The following is a 21,064-nucleotide window of genomic DNA, read 5'->3' on the forward strand; positions in this document are numbered from 1 at the left end:
TCAAGGTCAAATGACTAGTAGGTAGCAAAAAGTGAACACTGCAACCCAAGCAATTCAACCCTCCTGCTCTTACTAACCCCACCACGCTGACTTGTGCAATGCTGAACGAGAAAGACGCGGCTGTTTTTATATTTTATGAGACTGGATGTTTTAATACCTGAAAATTGAACTATTTGTTAATACCTAGAAGTGAGGAAAAACTGTGGTTTCAGAATTTTCACTTAGGTCGTGTGACAGGCCACCAACTGAACATGTCCAAAGTCAGCTGTGGAAAAATAATAGTTATTCCACGTGAGCATTTCTATCAAGAGTAGATTGTTAATAAAGTTTATATAAATATATTTTTCCTCCCATGAGCATTTCTATCATAGATAATCAGAAAATAAAGAAGCACTTTTGGAGAATCCATCCTGCATGTGGATGAAAAAATATTTATTTTTAAAGTTTAGTATTCTTTCTTTGCCATATATATATTACATCATTTAATCTACCAAAATTCTGGCAAAGTAGGTTTTATTTCAATCCTTTTTTTTAGATGGAGAAATGGAGTCTCAGAGAGGTTAATTAACTTGTCCAAGATTACACCCCTAGAATGTAAAATTTGAATTCTCACTTAGGGTTGTCTGATTGGAAAACTTGTGCCCTTTCTACGCTACTACCAGCAACAGTGGTTGGTACAGAGTAAGTGCTCAATGTGAGTGCCTGTCCTCTTTGCGCTTTATTAAAGTCAAGTGAGTAGATAATCTGCAACTGTTTGTCTCCAACCTGAAAAATTTTTTTAAAAATCAATATCTAGAAGACCCCCAAGATGCTGACGGGGTAATCACTGCTTACCTTTGAATCAGAATATTCATATCCTCCCCACAATATTATTCCTGCCATTCCCAATGCTGCACTCTCACCAACTGTATGTACTAAGTCCTCCTAGAAAAGAGAAGGATCACAAGTGGTTTGTGCCAACCATATTTAGTCATTGACAATTCAGTAAGTCTCAATCCATCAACTGTGGTAAAGAGCACATTGATAATGTTATCTTTGTGTCTAAAACAAAGGACTATAGAGCAGAATTGGAAAGGGTAATTCTGCCTGGGATACTGACCTGATAAATATTTATGATGCTCCAGGCAATATTCTAGACACTAGGAATATAAAAATAAAATAGATTCCAGTTCCTGTTCTTGAGGGAGTGCTTTACCGTGATGATTGAGACAGACATATATAACTACAGCGTAACAAATTAAATTACATATTAGCACCAACAAGATATATATAGATTAGAGGAAGTGCTTAATGCTGCATGGAAAAGTCTGGGAAGACTTCCTTCAAGAGGTGAAATTTTAGAAGGGTCTTTGGAAATGAGTATAAATTGATAAAATAGACTAGAGACAGCAGAGTTTTATATCCAGAAGGAAGAAAAACGGCAGAGGCTCATATGTATGAAAAAGCATGATCCATCCAGAGAAGTGCCAGTAACTCTTACGGTAAAAAGCACAGGGGACTTGGGGAGAAGTAAAAGCATCTGAATCATTGTGTATAAGTAGGATCCAAATACAAGTGTCTTTTATGCTATTTTATTTTATTATGCTATTTTAAAGTCCTAAGGTTTAGCTACAAGAAAGTTTTAGTACTGGAAGGCCACATATTTGAAACTTTAAAAAAATAAATTTATTTTATTTTATTTATTTATTTTTGGCTGTGTTGGGTCTTCGTTGCTGCACCCAGGCTTTCTCTAGTTGCGGCAAGCAGAGGCTACTCTTCATTGTGGTGCGTGAGCTTCTCATTGTGGTGGCTTCTCTTGTTGTGGAGCACAGGTTCTAGGTGTGGGGGCTTCAGTAGTTGTGGCGCATGGGTTCAGTAGTTGTGGCTCGTGGGCTCTAGAGCGCAGGCTCAGTAGTTGTGGCGCACGGGCTTAGTTGCTCCTCAGCATGTGGGATCTTCCCAGATCAGGGATGGAACCCATGTCCCCTGCATTGGCAGGCGGATTCTTAACCACTGTGCCACCCGGGAAGTCCCCATTTGCAACTCTGATAGGTATTTTTGGCTGTCACAAAAAGTCATATTGGAGGGGGAAGTCAAGATGGCAGGCAGGGACCCCAAATAGGAGATGATAGAAACTGTTCAGTGAGAAATGATGAGGGCCTCAACAAGGGCAAGGTCAGTCCTTGTAAAGCAGAGGGGACAGACTGAACAGTTATTTGGAAATTAAGATGGATAAGTTTTAGTTACCTACTGGGTAATGGAAAGAGAAGGGAGGTATCCAAGTGACTCTCAAGTTGGGTGACTAAGTAGATTATAATTCACCAAGATGAGAAAGAGAGGAGGTTACGTTCATGATTATAGACCAAGAGTAAAGAAGCAGGAAATAGGGAGAGATGAAAGACAGAGGGAATGATTGACGGACCATCTGCATTCTTTCCTTCCCTACAAGGAGTGGAGAATCAGAGATCCAATAGAAAGGTAAAGTGTTCAAAAGCCAGAATGAGAAAGTGGCCATGCTACAGCAAAGCTCCTCTGCATTGTATGAAGTCTCTACTAACACTAGTACTTGTGTTTCACAATTTGTCTAAGTAATGAAACAAGAAAGAAAATCATTCTTCCATTATACTAACTAGTATTCTGTTCATTAAATGAAAATCAAGTCTCTCAGTTAAATTGAGACACTGGAAAGAAAATATTCAGCAGAGTTGGTTTTAAGTGATTTTGTAATTATAATATGAAGAACATAATGATATTATGATAACATAATAAATGTTATTTAGACAATAAATGAGAAAGATCCATACTGTTTGTTGATATGTGAAAAATGGAAAGCAACAAGATAGTATTAAAACACTTCAATATACTATTACTCAGGTAATACTAGAGTTTTAGTCTTCTGAAGCAGAGCTCATTTATTTAGCCCATAATTTACTTCCAAAATCAAAAAGTACCAAAAACTGGGAAAGTTATGAAAAAGACTTTCATTAAAATATGGCTCATCTCATTCTCTCATTTTCTATCAAGACAAACTATCTGCATGGATTATTATTATTTTCTACTCAATATTATTAATAACATATTTTATCTGACACACTGTAGCAACTCAATAAATAGTTTTTGAATGAATAAATATAACCTAGTCTTTTTCCCAAAAGGATTTGAGAAAGTGACATGATTTGAGAGATCTGTTACTTGAGGAATAACTTATTGAGAAGACTTTGGTAGGCATGACTGGTGTCTTCAAATACCTGGAGAACTGACTTTTGAAATAAGGATTTGATTTATTCTGTGTTGCACGAGAAGTTAGAATTAGAACTCGTAGTGGTATGAAGTTATCCAGAGGCAGAGTAGACTCAACATACTCAAGAACTTTCCAGGGATTAATACTGTCCCCATAGGGCAGTTTTCCTTCTGGAATAGGGAGAGCCCCATCAAAAAGTGCTAAAGCAGGTATGAAAAGATCCATGTCTGAGTGAGAGGCGGGTTAGAGACCTCTGAGACCCTCCAACTTTTTGTCATGGTGCTATGTTTCTTTTCCTCCTAAACTTATTGAATGAACATTTCATTTTGAATAATACTGAGTAATCCTGAAAGGATGGAAACGTCAAGTCTAATCAACAGTGTTTGGGTCAATAGATTTTATTGTAAAATATTTGAGGAAGAATTGATACTGCATTTAAATGTCCTTATCTCAAACCTAAGTGGTTTAAGAAGGTGAGCTGTGTGTTATCTATCCAACAGCCCTGCTTCTCTTTTGGGTATGAGAATAACAGAATTGTGAGTTTACAGGTATGGATGGAGATTTAAGGGTTTTCTCAACTAGCCACACATCCAATGATTGAATCCCTATAATAATGCCCTATCTAAGTGACAATCTAACTAACGCTTGATCACTTCCAAGTGTCTACAAACTCATTATCTTCCAAAACAGCTCATTCCCACATCTTTGTCCTTCCTACCTTGTGTTATGTCTAAGAACAATACCTATCTATCTATATAAACCACTTTTAGTGCCTTGACACTCCACTAGATCACAATGTAGACTCATAAAGATAAAATCAACAGGATCTATATTTTTCAAGTAACCTAATCAATTAAAACTTTAAAATGCAATATATTGAAAATATACTTGGTTAATAATTTATCCAAACTCTACTTTGTATATTTTTGATTTGGAAAATTGCTGCTACTCTTTCATATTAAGAGCTTCTTTAATATGAAATTTCTCCCTGATCAAAATTAACCTATGTTACATGATTTAACTTAAGCTTAACAACTGTTCTGCAGGAAACCCTTGTAAATGCTAAGCTGGTAGGAATCATCATCTAAAAACTCTAAGTAAACATCTGTCAGTGACACTGTTTCAGAATTGGCTTGACAGTTGAAGGAATATATAGCTTTCATAGCAGAATAGCATTCTATCATTAAGGGGAAATAAGCATCCTAAAACATTTTTTCCCTAAACTTTATAGAGTTATTCTACTAAAGTTCCATTTTTATGTGTGACTTATTTCTTCTTACCTGTGACAAAGCTTCAATATTATGCAAATAAAATGGTCTGGAAAAAATAAAAACTGGTAAAACATAGTCATGTCTAGCCATTTCAGCAATTCTCATAGCTTCTCTAACTCGATAATGAACAAATTTCAAAGCTTTAAAACTTGATTTCAGTATTTTATCCAAATACATGGAAGTATGAAGTGCTCTGCTTTTTTCCCATAGCCACTGGAGTTGGTCATTGCAGAAGATTTCATCGCTTGGGCATTTACCTGTGTAGGTCTGTGGATTTACCCTATAATCCAGATTTTAGTCTCATTTCTAAAGCCAGTGTGAGAGTATCATTCATAATACTCCTTCCAGCAGTTTCAAATTCCTCTTGGGCAACTGTTTTCACTGTCATTTCTGACCAGTCAGGATGGTGGTTTCTGGTAAAGGCTAAGGAGTAGAGGGTTTTTTTTTGTTGTTGTTGTTTTTGCGGTACGCGGGCCTCTCACTGTTGTGGCCTCTCCCGCTGCGGAGCACAGGCTCCGGACGCGCAGGCTCAGCGGCCATGGCTCACGGGCCCAGGCGCTCCATGGCATGTGGGATCTTCCCGGACCGGAACACGAACCCATGTCCCCTACATCGGCAGGTGGACTCTCAACCACTGCGCCACCAGGGAAGCCCAGGAGTAGTGTTTCTACATTATTTTATTGCCCCAGTTTCTGTCCCATTGTGGCTTCCAGCTTTCCCAGTCAATGACAACAAGACCTTCTGACCTCGATCAAAGGACAACTTTTGCAATGTCATCAGTGGTCTTCCTTTGGAAAGGCTCATAATCTGTGGTATCCCTCCATTAAAGGATTTTCTCTCTGGAGAGAAATAAGGCTAATACCCTAATTCATTTGGATAAAGTATGGCAATTGTTGATCCACTCTGAGTCTCTAATATTTGATATAATATTAAATAATTGAGAGTTCAGATCCACATTGAAGAAATGCTGACACTGCATTGTTGGGGCAGCCCAGAAAATGTTGAAAGGTCATTTCTTGATCACTGGAGGCACTGCTGGCTTGAGGGCTGAATGAGGGAACCCTATCAAGAGCAGCAGCACTCCTAACCATGCCACCCATGGGTTACACGTGGCTCGTAGTTGTCACGATCACAGCAGTCTCCGTAAAAATAAGAAGAGGAAGATAAGTTAGACGTGATGGAGTTAAATGTTCCTTTAGTTTTATGTTACCCAATGAATAGCAGATCAAGTAAACTCATGGTAGTGTTTAAGCTGAATTTATACTTTTATCTTAACAGGGAAGAAAAAATGAGTTGTGTTTTTTTTTTTTAAACTGGAAAAGTGGAAATAAATCCAGTGAATAAAAACCAGAGTAAAAATTTTCACCCAAATCTTGAGCTATGCAAACTCTCTCTGCTAGCTGTTCTGGTTTTAATTTCCTATAATTCTGACTACATTAACCATTTGTCATTTTTATCAAAAATTAAACAGAACAAAAAGAAATATCAAATGGTACTAACAGTAAGTAATACCTGGCTTGCTATTTGAAATGCACTGGCCTCAAAAGTGTATTTGTTCATTTGTTGGTTTGTTTGATTTTTAAAACACAGCAATTGCCTTTGGAATTAGTACAGGCTAAAACAGAAAACAGGTAGAAATGGCATTTACCTGCTGTTGATTATGGATTTTGGCGCTATCTTCTCTTGGGTACGTAAATAAACCTAAAAACCAACTAATAGTTTAACTCCATGGTTTTCCCATGAAGAAATTGGACTGTTATTTTTACCAGTCAATTCTCAAATGAAACTTGACTAAGTCCCTTCTAAACAGACAGTTGAGCCAAAGAATCTTCCCCAACAAGGACTGTCTAATAATTACGCTTTCCAGCCAGGGAGATCTCACCATGAAAGTGTTACCTAAATGCAAGTCTGTGTGCCCGACACACAGTGAGGCCAAACAATACCAACACGTCAGAGTCTGGAACAGAGAAAGGTTTACTGCAGGGCCATGAAGGAGATGGGTGGCTCATGCCTTAAAACCCCCAAACTCCCTGAAAGTTTTCAGCAAAGCCCTTTTATTGGAAAGGTGAGGGAGGGGCGTGGTTAGTTGTTGCAAACTTCTTGGTGTCAGATCCTTTGTTCTTGAGGTCAGGTCAAACTCAGGTAAGGCTATTCCTGTAAATCTCCACCAAACAAATGTTACTCTCTGTTCTGACAAGAAAGGGGAAGTTCCCAAGGCACCCAGCGTGTTCGTCCAACACCCAGTCTGGGTCCTCCCGCCAGTGCCCAGGCCTGGCTGAAGAGGCAGATCTCAGTTGGTGGCTCCCTCAGGGCCAGGTCCCCAGACCCTGCCCAGGTGTCACCGCTGAGGGAGCCAGGCACCCAGGTCCTAACTGGCCTTCAGGCTCTTCAGGCCGCCTAAACAGTGGGGGCCAGGTCCCCAGACTGTGTCCCATGCAGATTGCCGCTGCCATAAGGTCGCAGAGGCAGGGATGGGGGGGAGGTTCGCTGCCGCCTCAGGGCCTGGGCCCGGCCAGTGGGCAGTCCTGGCGAGGGCTCTGGAGCCCTGCGGGACACACCCCCAGCCTGTTCCCTGGGCGCCCCCGGCTCACCCGCCAGCCCGAGGCCGGGTGAGCTGGAGGGCCCCCGGGGAGAAGGCCGGGATCTGCCTTTTCCCTCACTCTCCACCTGACGACCACCAGTCTGCAGACTGTTGGCTCAGTGCCCCTCTAACGGTCGCTCCTTGAGAGTTGATCGCTTGGTGCGGGTCGGGGGGCCCACTGCGGTGCCGACTAATGGCTGAGCAGACTTCTAACCCGCTCTACTCTTCCCGCGTTAATGGTTTCCCGGTAACTGTTGCCTGGTAACGGAGTCCGGGCTGGGCGTCGGGCGGGGAGCGGGTAACAGCGCACAGCAATGGCCGAGCGCTAAGGGCTGCGCACTGCGCGCTCTGTTACGGTATTACATTAAACTTTTCAGAGACAAAGATGCTAAAAATCCAAAACATTGTGCTTTAGTAAAATCCAGTTAAACGTTTCCTATTCTAAAGGATTTTAATCATGTTTTCTATTTGTATAGAAGTTACACCCTCTATTTTTTACACTAGCCTATGGAAAACTTATTACTGACTTATCTTGGTCCCCGGTATGAATTTTATTATAAACTTCTACCACAGTAAAAAATTATGCTTTGTGAATTGTATGAATTTTAAAATATAATTAATTCTTTCCGCATGATGCTTAGATTTATTCCATTTTCTAGTCATTTTTATTACTCAGAATATAAAACTAGATTTAAATTTTCTGAGTCATAACATATATACAACAAATCTTTACTGAGTATCTGATGTGATTCAGGCAATGAGCCAGGTCTAGGGATACAGTGGTGAAACCAACATAATTCTACACATTGCAAAGAGTTACAGATACCGAAATGTAAGATGCAAAACTGTAAAACCCCTAGAAGATAACATAGGAGAAAATCTATATGATCTTGAGCATGGCAATGACTTTTTAGATACAACAACAAAGACACAATTCATGAAAGATTTGATCAGCTGGACTTTGGGAAAATTAAAGACTTCTGCTCTGTGAAAGATGATATCAAGAGAATGAAAAGACAAGCTGAAGACTGGGAGAGAATATTTGCAAAAAGCATATCTGATAAAAGATTATTATCCAAAATCTACCAAAAACCCTTAAAACCCAACAAGCTGATTTTAAAAGGGAAAAGATCTGAATAGACACCTCCCTAAAGAAGATATGCAAAATGCAACAGCTAATTTGGAAGACAGTTTGCCAGTTTTTTACAACGCTAAATATACTCTTACAATTTGATAGAGAAATTTTGCTCCTTGGTATTTACCCAAATTACTTTAAAACGTATGTCCACACAAAAACCTGCACAAGGATGCAGCTTTAATCATAACTGCCAAAAGTTGGAAGCCACTAAGAGGCCCTTCAATAGATGATTGGATGAATAAACTGTGGTACATTCAGACAATGGCATATTATTCAGCCTTGAAAACAAATGTGCTATCAAGCCATGAAGTGCATATTACTAAGTGAAAGAAACCAATCTGAAAAGTATTCTCAGTATATAACCTGCTGGAAAAGGCAACGGAGACAGTAAAAAAAAAAAATCAGTGGGGCTTCCCTGGTGGCACAGTGGTTGAGAGTCCGCCTGCTGATGCAGGGGACACGGGTTCGTGCCCTGGTCCGGGAAGATCCCACATGCCGCAGAGCGGCTAGGCCCGTGAGCCATGGCCGCTGAGCCTGCGCGTCCGGAGCCTTGCTCCACAACGGGAGAGGCCACAACAGTGAGAGGCCCGCGTACCGCAAAAAAAAAAAAAAAAAAAATCCGTGGACTTCTAGGGCAGTGAAACTATTCTATATGATACCGACAATCGTGGATTCATGTCATTTTTCAAAACCCTGATGTTGTAGAATGTACAACATCAAGAGTGAACCCTAATGTAGACTGTAGACTTTGGGTGATGATGATGCATCGCTCTACGTTCACCGACTGTAATGTACCGTTCTGATGCGGGATACTGACAGCGGGGGCGGCTGTGCATGTGTGGAGATGGGGTGGGGGCGGTAGGAAAACTCTTTCTGCTCAGTTTTGCTGTGAACTTAAAAATTCTTTAAAAAATAAAATCGATTTAAATGGGAAAACATTGACAAAATTGTGTTCATGGGAGCTATATTTGCAATAGAGAAAAACACACATATGTGATCAATAAGGAGTTTGTTAAATATATTATGAAATATATTATGTAGTTCCATTAAATAGCATGAAGTATTTCCCAGTTTCTCATTGTCTTTTAACTTTTTCTCTTGTTTTGCCATGAAAGCCCTCATAAGACAAAAGTCAGGTTTAAAGATTCAATTATAGATTGATACTTCTCAAGTAAACATTTCCTGCTTCTCCCTGAAGCCACTCCATCCCCTCTTCCACCCTGAAGGAGCCAGCAGCAGCCTAGTATTTGGAAGAAAGACAATGGAGAAGAAGCAAAACATACCTCCCTTCTCTCATGACAGATATGTTCCCAAAGGATTTAAGCCAAAGAAAAAAGAAAAATATTAACTTTTTTAAATTGAACTTTGAATTTAACTCTATAACGAGTGACCAAAGTGCTAAAATCTGGTCATTGCAACTAGGGATCTGTGGATGATGCAGCTCTGAGAGGTTTGGCCTGATGTTCAGTTTAAACTGATGCCATATGCTTCAGTAAATTGGGGTTGTCCAATAAGTAGCGAATGGAAGGGCAATGGTCCCAAACAGTAATGAGGAGACACCTGTTCCTTCCCTGTCCAATGGGAGGTGACAGGTGAGAGAGAAAATAACCATCAATCAAGCGGACTTCAGGGAAAAAAGTCCAGGAGGTAGACAGTGGAGATGATTGTACAACAATGTGAATGTACTTAATATCACTGAACTGTACATCTGAAAAGTCATCAAAATGGTAAGTTGATTGTATGTTTACTTTACCATAATTAAAGAATAAACTTAAAAAGAATGCTGCAGGGGAAGCGGAAGACAGCCAGTTTTCTGTTATATCAAGAAAGTTAAGTGACCGTTCAGAAAAAGAGATGTATGATCTAGGGGATTTTCTTGACTACAGATTTTAAATTACAGAGGATATAATGGACAGGTTTGTCAGGTCAGGGAGGGATGGGAATTTGGCTCCATGACAGGGTATAGAGGAAAATACAAGTGATAAAAATAACCTGGGAGTTTGGGCTTTATCTGTTAAAGGCATGATGGAATGCATTCTGATGGAGTCCTAAAGGGAGGTAAGTCATCAGTTCCAATTACAGCCTCATTGGTATCTTAGATATTCTGTAGTGAGAAGTATTGGGAAAGGGACATCATTTTGCCAATAGCATTCAGAGTTCTGTGGGCCTCACTTTCAATTCTGTCCAGGACAGTGTCAAAGGTGAAAAAGATGTGGTTTAGCTTTTTGTTATGCATGTTCTTCAACTAAAATGTGAACCAATTAACATGGTTCTAAACACACACACGTGTGTGTGTGTGTGTGTGTGTGTATAGAGACATATATACAGATATATATGTCTATATATATCTCCAAATTCATATGTAATTGGGGATTTCATTCTTTCCACTCAATGACAGCAAACTTTGTGACGTCTCCCAGATAGATATGTTTTTTACATATGATGAAATCAACAACCACTAAGTTCATTATGATAACACTTAATTAACTTGGGATCCAGTAAAAAATCACACTGCGGTTTACAACAACTTTAAACCAACAAAGGTTTATAATAACATCATAGAGCCTCTTACAATGTGCTGTGGGGCATTCCAGACATAGGTGAAATTTTCTCTCAAGGTATGTCTTGTTTGCATGAAAGTTGGAGCCCTGTAGAAGCCACACGGCATCAATAGATTTTTTTTTTTACCTGTAGGTTACTTACGGTTTTGATTTTCTCAGAGAGAGCCATAGTAGTTTTCTAAAAAGACAAAGAAAAGAAATAATGATTAAAGCAGATTTGACTCCATAGAGCATTTGTTCAAATTCACCCATATTTCCAATTTGTAATAAAATGATGTCAGGTCAAATTCAAATTATTTAAATTCCCCTACAAAAAATTAACAACAAAGGAGTAAAAAATTTTCTATAAAGCTTATAAAATACAGACTTAGACTTTGGTTTGCTTACTTACATAGATTGCCATGGCATTAGAGCCACCTCAGTCTGATGACCTCAAGGACTCTGGAACAGGAGTCCAGACATATTTTCTGATCTTCACTGAGTCTAGGACTGTGGGAGAAAACATGAATCTTCCCTGCAGATAGGTTTCCAATTTGTAAGATCTGTCAGATGAACTCAGGCTCCCTGAAAGAGATTCGGCTGGAGCGGGTACAAGAAGAGTATAGTATTCTGGAAGGGTAGGTAGATTGAGGTCCAGCATCCAAAGATTGGAGGGAACAGGTAAAAGTACAGTGTGATACTGGGCTTGACCATCTTCTGACCCCTCTTTGTCTCCTCCCTTCAAGAGCTTGCCTGCTCTGGATAAAAGAGAACGATGATATAGAAGAAAGCACTGTGATTCCTACTGCCACAGGGACCTATAATTTCCCCGTGGAATTAAAATAGCAAGCTTCTCAGATATCTGGGGAGAGATAAGAAGATCGCTCTTTCGAGGAGTGGAGTAGATTGGTAGCCACACAGAAAAGGGGTGGGACAAACCCCTTGAGTAAACTGTGACAAGGGGTCATAAAGTCTGAGCAAAGGACACTGGAGCAGGAGGAATGCAACGTGCTGATTAAGTCAGGATCTTTCTTCTCCCTTCCTCTAGGACTCCTCAAGTTACAAATTGGAGGGGACAGAGTAAAGTATTGTATAGCCACATGAGGGGTCTCAGACACTGGAGTTTGTGTATTATTACACATGTGAACCATTTATCCTCAATGGTGGGTAAAGTCAGGAAAAATATGTGAATAACCACACTCATCACATGTTTCTTTAGGAAAAAATTGTCATGTCATATATGCCATTTACTACTGTGCTTTATTCACATCAGGTGGGTGGTGGCTTGTGAAGGTAATCAGCCTGGCTATAGTGGGGGAAAGCTACATTTTCTTAACATGTATATAGTATAGTACGAGTAAATTATGAATTATAGCATAAGAGTATATAAATAACCAACAAATTATATGAAGTTGAATCATTTCTGTAAGTTAGACAACCCAGAGTGCCACCTGAGTTCAAAACATGAAGATATCAAATGTGGTTAAAAGAAGTCTTGATAAGCTTTGAGCTGGAAGTGTATTTGAGGCTTGAACTTAAGCAGGATTTGAACAGGTTGAATTTGCAAAGGGGCTCCAGATGGAGGGAAGAGCAGGAAGAAAACTACAGAGGAAGAGAGACAAAGGGCCTGCGCAAATGATAACACACACTGCTTTGCGAGGTGTAGATAGCTCGAGGTGGAGAAGTCTAGCAGGAAGTTAGGAATTTTTCTAGAAGTGTAGAAGTGGGAATCTTCTTTGTTGAGGAGGCGGTTGACACAAAGGAAGAAAATATCTACAGGCAAAAGGTGAGACAGGAAGATTTTGGAAATCACCTCAAAATTGAAGAAGGAGAGAAAATATCCACGAACAGAAGGAAAAAACAAAAGCCACGAGAGAATAGGGAAGTCAGGACAGTGTACCCAAGAATAAGAGTCCACAAGCATTTAAAGAAGGTAATGAGCTGTGCAAGATGAGAACCAAGAAAAGACAATTTGCTGAGGCAATCAGATGCTGACTAATGACCTTCAGTATAGCAGTTTCAAGACAGTTAAGGGTTTTATGAGTGAATCCACTTAGTGAAGGCAGCATTCTTCCTCAGACTCAAGTGCAGTCTCTGTGTCCTCTCGATGTCTCTCCCTAGGGATCCTTCAGCTGGAGTAAAGAGAGGATTCCGTCTCAAAAAAAGATGCCTGGATGGTTCAGGCCTCTTGACTCCCATATACTCAACTGAATTTACTCCTGAAGAGGTAAAAGAACAAACTGACACTATATTTAGAGTCATAGTAAATAATCAGGTGTGTGGAGCTTGATGTCTTTTAGTCCTGAAATACTAGTGGATTTAAGAGATATGGGTAATGCTAGCTGACACAGTAGTATACATCTCTAGATATTTCATAATCTAAAAGATATATTATATTTGGAACAGTACTGCATCTTTCTTTTTTATTTATTAAGCCATCTTATTTTTTCAAGCAGTTGAAAATAGGCATTTGTTAATGTTTAGCTTTGCTTTTAGTATCTTTTGTTTCTGTCTTTAAAATTAAAGATTCAATACTATGGAAAGATCTATAGGCTGCTCAAAAGTGACATATACTCACCAGCACTCTTTTGTAGGGAAGTCTTTAAAAGATGAAAAACAAAAACAAAAACTTCCCAACTTGGGCTCCACAATTTGGGTTAGATTTTAAATTTTAGATTAATAATAAATGTAGCTCAAGAATACACAAAATAAAGTAGGTTGAACTTGATTTGCACCCTTAATGAGTGCAAAAAGGCAAAAGCTAAATTTAAATTTTATTAAACAGAGGATTCTCAGAAACAGAGAAGGCATCTTTTGATGATACGTAAAAATGAGAAGAAAGCTTTCCTTTAAAAAGAAGTTTCTACCTGAAGACTTTGAAAAGATTTACAGTAGAGGGAGTTGTAGTGAAGAGAAATATTTTTTAATTTAATTTTTCAAAACTCCACATGGATATTGAAAATTAGAATTATCAAGCAAACATTTATCATTTTATATATTATCAGAACCTTCTGCAGCAAGCATCTGGGAAAATCTTTGTTTTTGGAAGTATCAAGTATTACATTGGTTGCTTTGGCAGTGGTTGTACTTGGAGATTACATGCTCAGTTTTCTCCCAGATTCATCAATCTCCTCCTCTCCTGGGGAGGAATAAGGGGGCAGAGAAAAGATAAAAGTGTTTCTACCATACTATTTTGGAAATTTCTTTCCCTTCAGGACACAAAAACCTTGGAAAGAAATGTGCTTCTCCAATACATGTCTACAGGGTGACAAGATATTTTGGTGTGCTGGGGACAGTCACAATTATATCCATTGTCCTAGGTTCTAGTGCACCTTTTATTTCTCAGTTTCGCTCCAATTTAGAAAATAAATTATATGTACACCCTACATATGTAGCAATTGCCCTATATAGACTCAAGAGAAGTATAACACAGATCTTTCTCAGTTTACGGTGGATTAAGTCTCAATAAGCCCATTATAAGTTGAAAATATTAAGTTGAAACTGCATTAATCTACTTAACCTACTGTACATCACAGCTTAGTGCAGCCTCCCTTAAATGTACTCAGAACACGTACATTAGCCTACTGTTGGGCAAAATCATCTAACACATAGATTGTTTTGTACTAAAATGTTGAAATGTCACATGTAATTTATTGAATACTGTAAGGAAAAGAAAAAAACAGAATGGCTGTATGGGCACAGAATAGTTGTAAGTGTACGAGTTGTTTATCCTCGTGATTGCGTGGCTGACTGGGAGCTGCAGCACTGCTGCTGCCAGGCATCACAAGAGAGTATCTTAGGGCAAATCACTAGCCCAGGAAAAGATCAAAATTCAAAACTTGAAGTACAGTTTCCACTGGATGAATATTGCTTTTGTATCATTGTAAAGTTGAAAAATCGTGGAACCACCATAAGTCAGGAACTGCACCGAAAATAGAAATTTCAAAGATTATGTTTTCAGGGATCATTTCTATAGTTCATTATGAGAGAAGTTTCTCTGAATGTGTAGAGCACTTGAAACTGAGGAAGAAGCTTAGTGTTCTCTCCTGAGTGTGAAGCTGGTTCTTGGTGTTGGTTCTGCAACTGCCATTGGCCACTGATGATCAGTCTTCTCTTCCTTTGGGAGAGTAAGAAGAAGAGGACACTGTCTGAGTAAAACAAACAACAAAAAGAGAAGTTTCAAAGTACTTTCTAATTAACCTACAAACTGGAGGAATATGAAATTGCAAAAAAATTTATAAAATCAAAACAAACAATAAAATTGGTGACATCAGTCAATATGATAATTTTATTTATTAACTTTATTCTTTATTTATAAGAGTTTAACAGCTTAGAAATAAGGGTAGGGTTTTTTTTAATTTGAAAATTTAGCTATAGAATTATTAGTCGTCTTCAATAAACCAATTTGTACTTTTTTACTCTTTCTCCTCATGAGAGGAAAGGCTTCATGTAATTTTTGGCTCAAGTTAATGAGCACACTGAAACATCTCACCTCTATTTAAGAGCATGCTAAGATCCATTTATACAGAATATACCAAAATTCCTTTTCTGGATTAATAACTACCAGTGCTACCCCCGAACCAACTCAATTCCACTTAAATTTAAGAAACAATAGTTTTGGACTCATAGATTGATGGAACAGAGTAGAGCCCAGTAATAAACCCACACATATATCGTCAAGTAATTTATGAGAAAGGAGCCAAGAATATACAACGGGGAAAGGACAGTCTCTTCAATAAATGGTGTTGGGAAAACCGAACAGCCACATGCAAAAGAATGAAATTGGACCATTATCTTTTACACCATATACAAAAATTAACTCAAAATGGATTAAAGACTTGAATGTAAGACCTGAAACCATAGAACTCCTAGAAGAGAACATAAGTAGTAAGTTTCTTGACATCCATCTTGGTAACGATATTTTTGGATTTGACACTAAAAGTAAAGGCAACAAAAGTGAAAATAAACAAGTGGGACTACCTCAGACTAAAGCTTCTGCACAGCAGAGGAAACCATCAACAAAATTAAAGGCAACCTACTGAATGGGAGAAAATATTTGCAAATCATATATTGGATCAAGTGTTAATATCCAAAATATGTAAAGAACTCACACAACTCAATGATAAAAAAACAAACAATCTGATTTTAAATGGATAGAAGATCTGAATAGACATTTTTCCAAAGAAGACACAGAGAAGGCCAACAGATATGTGAAAAGATGCTCAATATCACAAATCATTAGGAAATGCAAATCAAAATCACAATGAAATATCACCTGACACCTGTTAGAATGACTATTATGAAAAAGACAAGAAATAACAAGTGTTTGTGAGGAGGGATGTGGAGAAAAGGTAACCCTTGTACACTAATGGTGGGAATGTAAATTGGTGTAGCCACTATGGAAAACCATATGGAGGTTCCTCGACAATTAAAAGTAGTACTATCACATGATACAGCAATTCCAATTCTGGGTATTTATCTAAAGAAAACAAAAACACCTAACTTGAAAAGATATATGCATTCCTATGTTCACAGAAGCATTATTTACAATAGCCAAGATATGGAAACAACCTATATGTCCATTAATGGATAAAGAAAATGTGATACACACACACACACACACACACACACACACACACACACACATACATAATGAAATATTATTTAGCCATAAAAAGTGAAATCTTGCCATTTGCAAAAACATGGATAGATCTTGTGGGGATTATGCTATGTAAAAACAGAGAAAGGGGCTTCCCTGGTGGCGCAGTGGTTGAGAGTCCGCCTGCTGACACAGGGGACACGGGTTCGTGCCCCGGTCCAGGAGGATCCCACATGCCGCGGAGCAGCTGGGCCCGTGGGCCATGGCCGCTGAGCCTGCAGGTCCAGAGCCTGTGCTCCGCAATGGGAGAGGCCCACATACAGCAATGGGAGAGGCCCATGTACAGGCCCGCATACAGCAAAAAAACCCAAAAAAACAAAAAAAAAAAAACAGAGAAAGACAAATATAATAGGAGCTCACTTGTATGGGGAATCCAAAAAGAACGAAGCCCATAGATACAGGGAGGAAGGAGCAGATATCTGGTTGTCAGATTGGGGGTGGGAGGGAGGAAGTGGGATAAATGGGTAAAGGTAGTCAGAAGGTATAAACTTCCAGTTATAAAATAAATAATCCATGGGGATGTAATGTACAGCATAGTGACCATAGTTGATAATACTGTATTGCATATTTGAAAGTTTCTAAGAGAGTAAATCTTAAAAGATCTCATCACAGGAAAAAAATCTTTGTAACTATGTATGATGACAGATAGTTAACTAGATTTACGGTGGACACCATCTGGCAATATATTCAATATCATATCATTATGTTATACACCTGAGATGAATACAATGTTGTATGTCAGTTATGCCTCAATTTTTAAAAGTTTTAAAATGTTTTAGTTGGTTCAGTAAGATTTTTTCAAGTGCCTCAGTATGGAAACCAGAAGTGAAGGAGAAATAACATAAATATATGCCTAAATTGATCACATCCGCATGAGCCAACAAGGGACAGGAAATGAGGGGTGGGTAAAGGAAGATTGGTGAAGCTTCTTCTTCAAGAGGATGAAATAGACATAGAAACCAATGTTGCATAATAAATTATCTTTCAAAATAACATTGAGATTTGAAATAGATGAGTAGAAAGAATTTTTAAAATGCAGAGAAACAGAGTGACTGCATTCTAATTGAATCATAACAGATGATATAGACTTATTTGATTTTTTTATGTACCAAAGGAAAGAAACTTCTATTTTTACTGTATAATGAACTCATGTACCCAAAAAAATGTATTCAGAAAAAAATTCTTGTTGGAATTGAAGTCAAAGAAAGAGCTAGTTTAAAATGTAAGACATTCATTGTAGAAAAATATGTCTGATAAAAAGAGCAAAAAGAACAAAAAACATGGAGTCAAAATGAATAAATAAAAAATGACTAACAGAGGAGAGGAACCAAGATGACGCAGTAGAAGGACGTGCTCTCACTCCCTCTTGTGAGAGCACCAGAATCACAACTAGCTGCTGGACAGTCATCGACAGGAAGACACTGGACCTCACCAGAAAAGATACCCCACATCCAAAGACAAAGGAGAAGCCACAATGAGACAGTAGGAGGGGCCCAATCACAGTAAAATCAAATCCAATAACTGCTGGGTGGGTGACTCACAGACTGGAGAACACTTATACCACAGAAGTCCACCCACTGGAGTGAAGGTTCTGAGCCCCACGTCAGGCTTCCCAACCTGGGGTTCCAGCAACAGGAGGAGGAATTCCTAGAGAATCAGACTTTGAAGGCTAGTGGGATTTGATTGCAGGACTTCGACAGGACTGGGGGAAACAGAGACTTCACTCTTGGAGGGCACACACAAAGTAGTGTGTGCATCGGGACCCAGGGGAAGGAGCAGTGACCCCAGGGAGACTGAACCAGACATACCTGCTAATGTTGGAGGGTCTCCTGCAGAGGCGGGGGGTGGCTGTGGCTCACTGTGGGGACAAGGACACTGGCAGCAGAAGTTCTGGGAAGTACTCCTTGGCGTGAGCCCTCCCAGAGTCTGTCATTAGCCCCACCAAAGAGCCCAGGTAGGCTAGAGTGTTGGGTTGCCTCAGGCCAAACAACCAACAGGGAGGGAACCCAGCCCCACCCATCAGCAGTCAACTGGATTAAAGTTTCACTGAGCTCTGCCAATCAGAGCAACACCCAGCTCTACCCACCACCAGTCCCTCCCATCAGGAAGCTTGCTTAAGTCACTTAGATAGCCTCATCCACCAGAGGGCAGACAGCAGAAGCAAGAAGAAATACAATCCTGCAGCCTGTGAAACAAAAACCACATTCACAGAAACATAGAAAAGATGAAAACACAGAGGGCTATGTACCAGATGAAGGAACAAGATAAAACCCCAGAAAAACAACTAAATGATAGGCAACCTTCCAGAAAAAGAATTCAGAATAATGATAGTGAAGATGATCCAGGACCTCAGAAAAAGAATAGAGGCAAAGATCGAGAAGATGCAAGAAATGTTTAACAAAGACCTAGAAGAATTAAAGAACAAACAAACAGGGATGAACAATACAATAACTAAAATGAAAACTACACTAGAAGGAATCAATAGCAGAATAACTGAGGCAGAAGAACAGATAAATGACCTGGAAGACAGAATGGTGGAATTCACTGCTGTGGAATAGAATAAAGAAAAAAGAAGGAAAAGAAATGAAGACGGCCTAAGAGACCTCTGGGACAACATTAAACACAACAACATTCACATTATAGGGGTCCCAAAGGAGAAGAGAAAGAGAAAGGACCAGAGAAAATATATGAAGGGATTATAGTCGAAAACTTCCCTAACATGGGAAAGGAAATAGCCACCCAAGTCCAGGAAGTGCAGAGAGTCCCATACAGGATAAACCCAAGGAGAAACACACTGAGACACATAGTAATCAAACTGACAAAAATTAAAGACAAAGAAAAATTATTGAAAGCAGCAAGGGAAAAATGACAAATAACATACAAGGGAACCCCCATAAGGTTAACAGCTGATTTCTCAGCAGAAACTCTACAAGCCAGAAGGGAGTGGCATGATATACTTAAAGTGATGAAAGGGAAGAACCTACAACCAAGATTACTCTACCCAGCAAGGATCTCATTCAGATTCGATGGAGAAATCAAAAGCTTTACAGACAAGCAAAAGCTAAGAGAATTCAGCACCACCAAACCAGCTCTACAACAAAAGCTAAATGAACTTCTCCAAGTGGGAAACACAAGAGAAGAAAAGGACCTACAAAAACAAACCCAAAACAATTAAGAAAAACGGTCATAGGAACATACATATCTATAATTACCTTAAACGTGAGTGGATTAAATGCTCCAACCAAAAGACACAGGCTTGCTGAATGGTGACAAAAACAAGACCCATATATATCCTGTCTACAAGAGACCCACTTCAGACCTAGGGACACATACACATGCAAATGGAAATCAAAAGAAAGCTGGAGTAACAATACTCATATCAGATAAAATAGACTTTAAAATAAAGAATGTTACAAGAGACAAGGAAGGACACTACATAAAGATCAAGGGATCAATCCAAGAAGAAGATATAACAATTATATATGCACCCAACATAGGAGCACCTCAATACATAAGGCAACTGTTAACAGCTATAAAAGAGGAAATTGACAGTAACACAATAATAGTGGGGGACTTTAACACCTCACTTACACCAACGGACAGATCATCCAAAATGAAAATAAATAAGGAAACAGAAGCTTTAGATGACACAAGAGACCAGATACATTTAATTGATATTTATAGGACATTCCATCCCCAAACAGCAGATTACACTTTCTTCTCAAGTGCGCATGGAACATTCTCCAGGATAGATGACATCTTAGGTCACAAATCAAGCCTCAGTAAATTTAAGAAAATTGAAATCATATCAAGCATCTTTTCTGACCACAACGCTATGAGATTAGAAATGAATTACAGGGGAAAAAAATGTAAAAAACAAACACATGAAGGCTAAACAATACATTACTAAATAACCAAGAGATCACTGAAGAAATCAAAGAGTAAATCAAAAAATGCCTAGAGACAAATGACAATGAAAACACGACCATCCAAAACCTATGGGATGCAGCAAAAGCAGTTCTAAGAGGGAAGTTTATAGCTATACAAGCCTACCTCAAGAAACAAGAAAAATCTCAAATGAACAATCTAACCTTACACCTAAAGGAACTAGAGAAAGAAGAACAAACAAAACCCAAAGTTAGCAGAAGGAAAGAAATCATAAAGATCAGAGCAGAAATAAATGAAATAGAAACAAAGAAAAGGATAGCAAAGATCAATAAAACTAAAAGCTGGTTCTTTGAGAAGACAAACAAAATTGATAACATTAGCCAGACTCATCAAGAAAAAGAGGGAGAGGACTCAAATCAATAAAATTAGAAATAAAAAGGAGAAGTTACAATAGACATGGCAGAAATACAAAGCATCCTAAGAGACTACTACAAGCAACTCTATGCCAATAAAATGGACAACCTGGAAGAAATGGACAAATTCTTAGAAAGGTATAACCTTCCAAGACTGAACCAGGAAGAAATAGAAAATATGAACAGACCAATCACAAGAAATGAAATTGAAACTGTGATTAAAAATCTTCCAACAAACAAAAGTCCAAGACCAGATGGCTTCACAGGTGAATTCTATCAAACATTTAGAGAAGAGCTAACACCCATCCTTCTCAAACTCTTCCAAAAAATTGCAGAGGAAGGAACACTCCCAAA

General features: G+C 38.8%; 1 non-coding gene across 1 annotated transcript; it reads left to right on the forward strand.

Annotated features, from left to right (window-relative positions):
• Positions 1–14,695: 14,695 nt before the first annotated feature.
• Positions 14,696–14,904, forward strand: LOC116759914. Its single transcript, XR_004351581.1, has one exon. It is a non-coding gene; the product is annotated as a small nucleolar RNA U3 (small nucleolar RNA).
• Positions 14,905–21,064: the final 6,160 nt, after the last annotated feature.

The sequence above is a fragment of the Phocoena sinus genome, chromosome 9 (assembly GCF_008692025.1).
Source record: "Phocoena sinus isolate mPhoSin1 chromosome 9, mPhoSin1.pri, whole genome shotgun sequence".
Classification (NCBI taxonomy): Eukaryota; Metazoa; Chordata; class Mammalia; order Artiodactyla; family Phocoenidae; genus Phocoena; species Phocoena sinus.